The following is a 10,126-nucleotide window of genomic DNA, read 5'->3' as shown; positions in this document are numbered from 1 at the left end:
GGAGAAAATGTGGTGGATAATATTCTTTTTCAATCTTTTGACTGGATTCATCATGCCGACGTTTGGTAATGGTGAGTCAAGAACATCATTAACACATCATCATTGCGGTGTCGTCTCAAAGATCGTATTGGGATTTTTGCAGCTTATAATCTGCAAAGTTGAAGTTGCCCTTTTTTTTTAATGGAAAATCAATATCCATGATTCATATATTTCATTGATTGAGATTAAATTTTTAGATACCTCTAAATTGGCCGTGAAATAACACCATTTTAGGATAAAAGTCCTTTCAAAAACCTTTTAATACCCTCTTGTCATTCAAAGGGGGTTTGGATAATTCGTTGCGCTTTCGACGGTTTCGAACACTAAGACGACGCTAATTAGGCCAGAAATGGTGTTCTGCACATGCCCGAGACAACAGTTCTTATTGTCTAACCCGGAGACTACCTCGTTTGAATAGCGTTCGCGTCGTAGATCTAAAGCTCGCTATCATCAGTAGAGAAAGAGTGTATTTTTGTGTCGGATTTTCCGTTTAGTCTGTTAAATATGTCGCAGACAGAGAAAAATAACGGTAACGCAGGACATAAACAAAGGATAGAAATTCGGTATTATTGAAAAAATGCACCTGGGCCCTGTTTCATAAAGCTGTTCGTAAAGTTACTCACGATTTTCGAATAACTTAAGTATGGCAAGACATAGGTTTCCTAATCATTGTTAATTTCAATGGATTGAGTTGAAATTTGCAGATGATGATTATTCTTACATTTTAATACACGTTTTTAGTTGAAAGTGTATTTTTGCCCCAATGTAGATGGAATATTGACATAGTCTTACTTTGTTAAAACGTAAGGAAAAATGGGCACACATATTGGCACTTCATATTCCAGTCGGTCGTAAAGTCATGCGTAACTTTACGGACAGCTCTGTAAAACGGGGCCCGGGGGAAAAAGAAGGAAATTTTCTTTATTTTGCCGCATGAAATTCGAAGATGAAGGAAGCAGCTACAAAGTACAGCACAGATTATTCCTAAGTCTTTTGTATGATAACATCAGGCTAGTTCAGAGTAACCAATGTCTGCTCGTTCTCCCTGCCTGGTTATATCAAATAATAATGTAGCAATAAAATTAACGTGCTCGTGAAGAGCCAGAAACGTTCATGTCATATTAACTGTCGTAGAAAGCATGTTTTTCATCATTAAAAAAAAAAAAAATTGTTTTGTCACATATCATATACAGTGCTTTTGGCATGTGTGCGTACATGATTTGTATTCTTACTTGTTTGTATTTCGTATTTCTTTCTTTGTCCGTCTTGTCAAAGATGAAGATTACATCTGTCCCGTTGGCTGGTGGAAACGAGAAAACCGTTGCTATCGGTTTGCTTCCGCATACGCTTTCACTCGAGATGCTGCTGCCGCCCAGTGTGGCGGCTCGCAGCTCTTCGTTCCCTCGTCCGACGAGGAATTTCAAGCTGTCAAGGAGTTCATGAGCAATCATGAACCATTCCCACAACCCAACAGTACTGATATTCCAGTCTGGTCTGCCTGGATAGGTTGCAACGACGAGGTCACCGATAACGTCTTCGAATGCGACGACGGCACTCAGTTTACCCCTGGCAGTAAGTCAACCTGTACTGTAGAGCATTGTAACACAGGCCCGTGCCCAAGCCCAAGTATCTAAGGTGGTAACGGGATGCGAACCTATCCCTCCCCCCCCCCTTTACTGGCGAGCAGGTGCCTACAGGATTTATATTTAAAGATAGAATGTTTCCGAAATATTTCAGCCAAATGACCACGATTTTTTGATTTTGGTCGGTAAAAAAAAAAAAAAAAAAAAAATCCCCTTTTTCCGAGTATGATTTTAGAATAATCTATATTCTTTTATTTCATCAAGACCTTTCATCTTCTGTTGATAATCGGTCTGTGGGTGAAAGAAGTGTGTCTTTTAGTGGGAATAGTGAATAAACGTTTCGTCCGTATACAAGATGAGTGAAAAGGTAAAAACTCCAATCTTGTCCTCGCTGGACCAATAATAAGAAACCTCATGTGAAGACCAGGGGCCCGTTTCATAAAACTTGTCATCAGTGACAAGTTGTCATAGATGTGACAATCTACTGAAATCCTTGCATCTGATTGGCTGAGAGAAGATTTGTCATAGAAATGTGGCAGTTGTCACTGATGACAAGTTTTATGAAACGGGCCCCAGGTCTAGTTGTTACCTGGGTAAGTTGTCACGTGATCATTTTCTCAAAATCTAAACAAGAGACGGCGTCAAAGCTATATATTAAGACATAATTACTTTAAACAATCTCTACATGCGAAATTAAATCATGCCTGATCGTCCTATGGAGAAGTTAGGTGAAAAAGAATAGTTTTCCCCTCTCCGAGTATGATTTTAGAATAATCGGTATTATTTCATTCCATCAAAACCTACCATCTTCTGTTAATAATGGGTGTGTGGGTGAAAGAGGTGTGTCTTTTGGGTGTAGCACCGTCGGATGTTTGAGTGTTTATCAAGCACTCTTGTTAATCCGGTTATTAAAACACGCACAGGGTCAAGTGGTTACATTTTAACTTGTCCAATCTGTTGAACATTATTGAGGTGTGAATACAACTTATCCCAATTAATTTTCAGTTGGATTCTGCTTTGTTACTTACAGAAAGACTGATTTGAAATACAATGTGGTTTTCGTGCCTTATGCTTGAGATGATTGCGCAAAAATCTTGACCGGTGATATTATTCAGATGTTACATAACTTTTATTTGAGCATTTACGAGGAAATGCAGTGCGTATATATATAAAAAAAAAGTAATCCAATTTTGGAGGGCTGCCATTGGTCACCTGAGGACAATGTAAGTTGTGAGGAAAGAAGAACTCTTCCTCTTTCCATTGATACTTAATTATGTCTACAAATATCATGCATGACTGAGCACATAAACTTTTAAGACAACAATGACAAATTGCCCTTTTTTCATAGTTTCTGTCATATGAAGGAACAATGAATGTCTCACCGAATGAATGGGATCTGTCAATGAAAGTGGTCAAATTAACAGGCCAGCCTTAGTGACTGCAGGTCTGTGTTTAGGGTTTTTCTAAAACCTTCTATATGGTCCATAACCTTCAACATGGCCGCTGTTGTTGATAACTTGGTCACTCCCAAGAGACTAAAGCATTATCCATTTTCTCTCTTCATGACATGGTTTGTCGCGGCGAGCTACGTGTCGAATACGAACAGAGAAAATGGACTGTGTGAACTGACTTTATATAGTGGGAGTGACCACGTTATCGGACAGGCGGCCATGTTAAACGTTATGGACCATAAAGTGGACAAGAAGAAACTCTAAACACAAACCCTAAACACAAACCTGCGTTCGTACAGGCTGGCCTGTTTATTTGACCACTTTCATTGACAGATCCCATCCATTCAGTGAGACATTTACTGTTCCTTCATGTGACACTCAAACTTGGAAAAAGTGCAGTTTGTCATTGTTGTCTTTAAAGTTCATGTGCTCAGTCATACATGGTATTTGTCAACATAATTAGGTATCAGTGGAAAGAGGAAGAGTTCTTCTTTCCTCACAACCAACATTGTGCTTTCCATAGCTGAGAATTATGAAATAGTAAGCCCTCCAAAGTTGGATTACTTTTCCTTTTTCTTTTTTTTTATACGCACTGTATAACAGGGATAAGCGCGCACGCACACTCACAGGCAGGCAGGTAGACGGACAGACAAACACACACACACACACACACACACATGTACATACGCATACGCATACGCATGTACGAACCTGCACACACAGACAGGTACAGAATATCCATTAACTATTATGTGCAGTGGTGTAAACCCCCTGTGTGCCGCATTCAGAGACAGCAACGTAGTCATGCTTTGGGAAAACATTTTGTTCTTTAATCAACGTACCTATTTTAGTAGAGCAGATAAGCCGACTAATTGTGCAAAATTTGACTAAAGCATGAAACTTTCACCAGTTGTAGTACATGTCATAAGATTCAATTTAAGATCGGGAGGTAAGTCTGATTTGACCTCTGATGACCTCCAGAGGTCAATGAACTTTTAATATCAGAATATTGATGTTTGACGTCTTTGGATAGTGAAAAACACAGTTTTGATGTACTAAACGAGATTATTCTGTTACAATGGATTGTCTTCATATTCCACAAAGCATTGGTAACTACCAACAGGTCCTACCTTTGACCTCTGAGGACCACGAAAGGTCAATGACCTCAAAATGTCAAAATATTGATATTTGTTGTCATGGGTAACAATAAACTGCCGAATGATGTACTAAACATTAATTTGTGCTAAAATTGAATTGGTTTCATATTCCACAGAGCATTTGGAATTATTTACAAGTTTTCACCTTTGACCTCTGAGTATCACGAAAGGTCAGTGACCTCAAAATACAACAATATTCATTTTGATATATAGGGCCTGTGATCATGATGTTATGGGTAACAATTAACTTGCAAGATGTACTCAACATTCATTTGTGCCACAGTTGAACTTACTACATATCTCACCGAGCATCTGCAATGATTAAATAGTTCTAACCTTTGACCTCTGGAGGCCATGAGAAGTCAGTGACCTCAAAATTTGGAAATCGATATTTGATGGAAAGTTGATGGTTGACCACACAATCACCTACTACAGTAAATGTGTCTAAGTATTAATTCCATGAAACACCGTGTACTGTCCTCATGTATGAATGAATGAATTGAATGAATGTATCCCACTTTTGGCATCTGAGGGAAATGCAAGGTCAATGACCTTAAAAATTTAATATGCAAATAATAATGTTTGGCTTACTGGATTAATGTTCAATGGTAGGCCTAAGTAAGTCTGGTTCCAGCAGTTTGCTTGCAGACATGCGCGTTTGATGTGCTGCCGAAGTGCAGCCTGCGTTGGGGGAATGTTATTCAGAGCCCTCGACTTCTGTGCGAAGAGATGCTTCCTGGCATCGTTTACTTCCAATAGGTTGCTGGTGCGGTCATAAATCAGCACAACAAAGCGCTCAAGCAGTGACATGGACTCTCCACTGACATCACATGGCATACATAAGAGTTCCTCAAAAGCATCTGTCACCTCTGGGAAAACTTTCCATGTCTCCCATGCAGTCTTCTTCCCTCTGCCAACAAAAGAAGACACTGTGTCACACCCGGTGAGAGCATGGAATATGGGGAGAGTAGCACATTGTCTTGGACTCATGGAGGCAACCAGTTCATGTACGGGTATGTAACTAAAGCTGGATCCAGCACCAAAAGCTACCCATAGTTCATCAGGAGTAATGTCGTTGAAAGAACTTACCGCTAGCACCACAACATCGGTGTCCACAGTGCGTATTGTCAGCTTCTTGAGTCCCTTATGTACGGCATCTGCCACATGTACAAGCATGCGTGTGTCTGCCTCCTCGTGTGAACATGGGGCGAGGCTGGTCAAATCGGAATCAGTAGGGGAGCAGAGAACCCCACTTCCACATGTAGCGTAGATCTTCTTGCCATCAGCCACTGGAAGACCAACTGCCTCTCGTGCGAGTAAGCTGAAGAGTTCAGTTTTGTTCTCGTCTACACGAAGGAATCCCTTCCAGTTCTTTGGCATGGCAGTAGAGGGAAGCACTCTCCTTCTAGTGCCCCTTCCCCTCTTTTCTCTCGTTGTGCTTTTCAGGCTGTTAGGAATATACACATCCCAAACGATGTCCAGCCTTTTCACCTTCGTCAGTTGACTGGAAATGTATGCTCCAAAGACGGTGCTCGCATAGTCTTTAAAGGTCTTTGCTGGTGAGGGATTGAGCATTTGCACAACAGCTGCACCATCAACAACTGTAGCATCAACCGTAGGTGCACACTTGGTCTCAGCGAGGTCCGATGTTAAGCAATGCAGTAAATCTGCTTTTGCCCCAAGGTGCATTTTTCCTCCCGTTGATAACGACGGTGGGGCTGCGTGGTTCTCGTGGCGGAAGAACTGGTCAAGGTCCCCATCCCTGGACTGACATGAGATGTATAACCTTGAAAAGAGATTGCAATCACTCTTCACTGCTGCAAGCTGCATCTGCTGCTTTGATTGTGTCCTGGCATGTGGCCGACTGAAGAGTGGCAACTTGTTCTTCTTCAGCGTGTCTGTCACTGGCGTCGTGCAAAGTTCAAGCCTTTCTTCAACAAACTTTGTGTACTGCTCATGACCAAGAGATTCGATCTCTTTCACAGTTTCTGAAACTGAAGATTCCATAATGTCTCTCGTGTCAAGAACCAACAGATCTTGAGTGTCCTCTAGGAATGGGTTCCCCATCTCTTGAAACACTGCTGTAAGTGCTCTGATATCCTTCATGAAGGCCGCCTGCACTCCAGGATTCTGGTCATGGTGAAAATTCTCAGTGTCATGAGCACTCTCATCTCCTTTAATTGTCGTCTGCTCTTCAAATTCTGCAGTGATCCTTGCCACTTCAGGACCTGCCACCATCCAGCGTCTGAGTGCCCCAGGGTTTCCTGTTAGTCCAATAGCACCACCACATCCTTTGATCACAGCATTGTTCTGTTCGTGACATTGGTCAATTGCCATGGCAGAAAACTTGTTGGTGGTCTTGTGTACCACAAACTTCCCAGCCTTGAATTCTGCCAGGACATCTGGGTGCTTGTCTACGAGGTTCATCATATCACGGATGTGCACAGAAAGCCACCTGGAATAGTTCGTGTGATCTAAGGCAAACATCCAGGGCATAATCTGCGTCAGGGATTGCATATAGAGCTCAAAGTTCCCTTCACGAAGTGATCGGATGTACACCAGCAAGAGAATCTCCAATGACAGGGTCTTAAGCCAGTAGTCAAAATGCACACTGGCCTTTGCCCGCCTTCTGCACCACTCCTCAAAGACCTCTTCATCTGGCTGAGTGTTGTTGGCACTGTCTTGTGTGCAGTCTTTGCTGTACGCCTGCTGGAGTAGTATGTGGAGAGTCGCAGCTGTGACTTGGTGTGCATGGCGGGTCTTGGTAACATGACTGGCTCGGATAAAGGAATCTGCTGTCCCAGAGCTGGCAATGTTGGCTTGTACCAGGGCATTCGTCCAACCACTATCTTCAAGCCAGTCACCAAGCAGCTGGAAAAAGAAATGACAAAAAAAAAATGACACAGCTATGATGATGTTAAAATTGCATTATAAGTGCCCTTCCTGACACAATGGAATGTAAAACTACGCATGCTATTTCACTTTCATTGATGAAAATTGTGGTATAACTACTGCATGAGTACCAGAATATCTTAATATGTACTCAGCTGCTACTTTATGTCACAGAACATACCTTTAACACACCCATCTCGATATGAAGACCGCCAAACATGATCACAAAGTGATCCTCCCCATGTGTGGCTGGCCAGGTCCACTGAATTTCCTTGGCAAGGGCGAAGAGTGGCTGATCTGCAGCAAGAACAGGAACTTGTCCAGGGTTCAGGTGCTGAATTGCTGCTTTGACAATGGTCATTGAATGCTTTATCATTGCAACAGAATGAGCGCTGTCTACAAACAGAGGCAAAAGTGCATTGATTGCAGCAGGTGGGATCAATGCTTTTTGGAAAGAAGCATGGTAGGCAGACCATGATACCCATTCATCTATGGATTGCTTCTCTAGAGCTGTCTCCACAGTCCTCAGCCATCTATACTCTTCTTGCACTGCAGCGTCAACAGCCATGAGGTCAGGAGGTTTTGCAGGACCTTGAATTGGAGGTGCAGTGAAGTGGTGTGTCTTCGTGGCAGCAGGTGGTACACTTGTGTACTCTAACGGCAGAGGAGTTATAGACTTGGCAGAAGCTACGTCTTGCCCAATCACCACTACACCACGGTCGAGGTCATCATTTGTGTGCGATGGATGCTGCATAAGGGATATACTTGTACCATGGAAAGAATCCTTGGCTGTTGCAGAGGTAGGGTTATGGTCAATATTATCAACAGCCCCAGTAGTGAAGAGTCGCTTTCGCAGCTTGGGTGGGCATACAACTTCTTCCATGTCAAAGCGCTTGCAGACACCATTGGCAATGTCTGCTGTCAACTGTAGTGATCTACCATAGGACACACACACAGCCCAAGGTTGAACAATGTGTCAATCAGGCTTCGACTCCTAGTCACAGAGTTTATCTTGAGGGACAAGTAGAGCGGGAGTGGGGTTTCTCTCTCGCGGCCATGGCGAATTGACGTCGATTCGGCATTCCGTCCATGCTTAACACTGTTGAACACCAGCAGCTGTGATATTGTAAGAGCAGCAGTTGTGGTGCTCGGGCTGCTGAACTGAGTCTGGTGCTTGATGTTGGCCCCATCGAGGATCATGTTCACAAGAGCAATGAGGGAAGGTGACACAGAATCTTTTTGACAATCAGATTTGAATGTACCGTCAAAGGTAAACTTGGTCTCAAACATTTCCCTACGGACTACCTGTGCAGCTCTTGCAAGGTGTATGGCATCATTGTCACATTCACAGGCCTTCTTGAGCGCTGGACCTATGTCTCTCTCAAACAAAAGAAGTGTTTCTCTGCCATGAGGATGGGCTCTCAGATCAGGAAGCGCAGAAAGGAGTCTGTCCTTCAGTCTAGTTGTGTGTACTCGGTTGCTCACAGTGGCACCAAGCTGCTCTAATCTCGTCTTGTATAGGTTGGCCAAGTCCGAGAGTCTGAATACTGGAGCATTGTCCCCATCTTCAAGAGTGTCTTCCATAAATACCACCAACTCAGCAAAGGCTATACCATGCAGTCGATCTGCATCCTCATCCTTGGGGGCGGCAGGTCTGACTTTGTTGTATAATGCACGAAGACAATTGCGATGATATTTCGCTTCTATGGCAACCATGTCTCCCGCAGACAGCTTGGCAAGAAGTTCAGCATCCCCCAATTCAATGGCACATTTCCGAACGTTTTTGTCAATTTCTGTTGTAGCTGCATGGTGCAAGCCAGCATTGCCAGCTGGCTTACTACAAAAGAAACAGATAGGTTCGGTCGACTGTAGAATCATTTGGGCTGCAGCTGATCGTGTGCGCACTGTTGGAGTACTGGTACAAGATTGTTGTTTTGAAGCTGATTCTGCTTTGCTCTGCTGAAGAAACATTTTTTTTGTTAAATTTTAAGCGACACTTTTTGTGCCACTGAGCACTGTGTCTCATCAAAGTAGCTTCTACACCATCGCCATCATCCAGTCTGTTCAAGTTGAGGTCCATTGGCATGTGGCGGAGTCCTTTAAACTGGATGAGATCCTCCGTCAAGGATGCATAGCCAGCACCAATCGGTTTCATTTTAGATCGAAGTGGGCACTGCAAAGGTTCATCTGTGTCTGCTTGGCAAAGAATACACATTTTCCAGTTAGTTTGTGGGGGCAGTTTACATTCCTTGGCCATTGAAGGTTGGGTTGGGTCTATGATTGTATGACGCTTTGCCATGGTGATGATCAGGTCTCAGGTCTTAGATGATATATTTTTGTTCTGGCCATCAGACAGTGATCTGCAACAAAAAGAACGAAAATTGTGTAAGTTTCAGCCACCACAGTTTGACCTCCAACTGTCCTCCTGACTATTATAAATCAATAACAGTGATGGCAATAATTACTACAACAATGATAGTATATAGATTATATTACACCAATCCACTTTGTAGAGTGCTCAATATGCGACAGAGCAAAATTAACATACAGTATTAAGATTACTCTTCTTTGGGGGAAAGAGTCTCAAGTCATAAAAGCTTTTAAGTCAATAGGAAGGCTATTGCAGAAATCGGGACATGCATGAATAAAATGGCATTTTCCCCATGATTCTCGACTTTATGAATAGCACGGGAAACATGAGATGATTTCAGAAATCTTGTGGGAGTGTGACTTTAAATGAGAGAGGTATTGAAAAGAGAGCAGGACCACGGAGAGCGACGTTGTTCAGGGTCTAATGATTGTCAAGATTTGGAACCTTTTTGTTGCTTTTTTACCTAGCTGTGGATTTATTTCACACACAAAAAAATGTGAACCGGCTTATTTGCTGAATTTAAATTCTGAAATGTAAAAACTCCCTCATGTAAGAGGGGGATACATCATACCACCCCCTCCCTCGCTTGGTCCCTCTCAATAGAATTCATTGATTCACTTTAGGATAGACAAA

The sequence above is a fragment of the Diadema setosum genome, chromosome 18 (assembly GCF_964275005.1).
Source record: "Diadema setosum chromosome 18, eeDiaSeto1, whole genome shotgun sequence".
NCBI classification, from domain to species: Eukaryota; Metazoa; Echinodermata; class Echinoidea; order Diadematoida; family Diadematidae; genus Diadema; species Diadema setosum.
The sequence above is the reverse complement of the archived record's forward strand: the minus strand, read 5'-3'. Positions refer to the sequence as shown.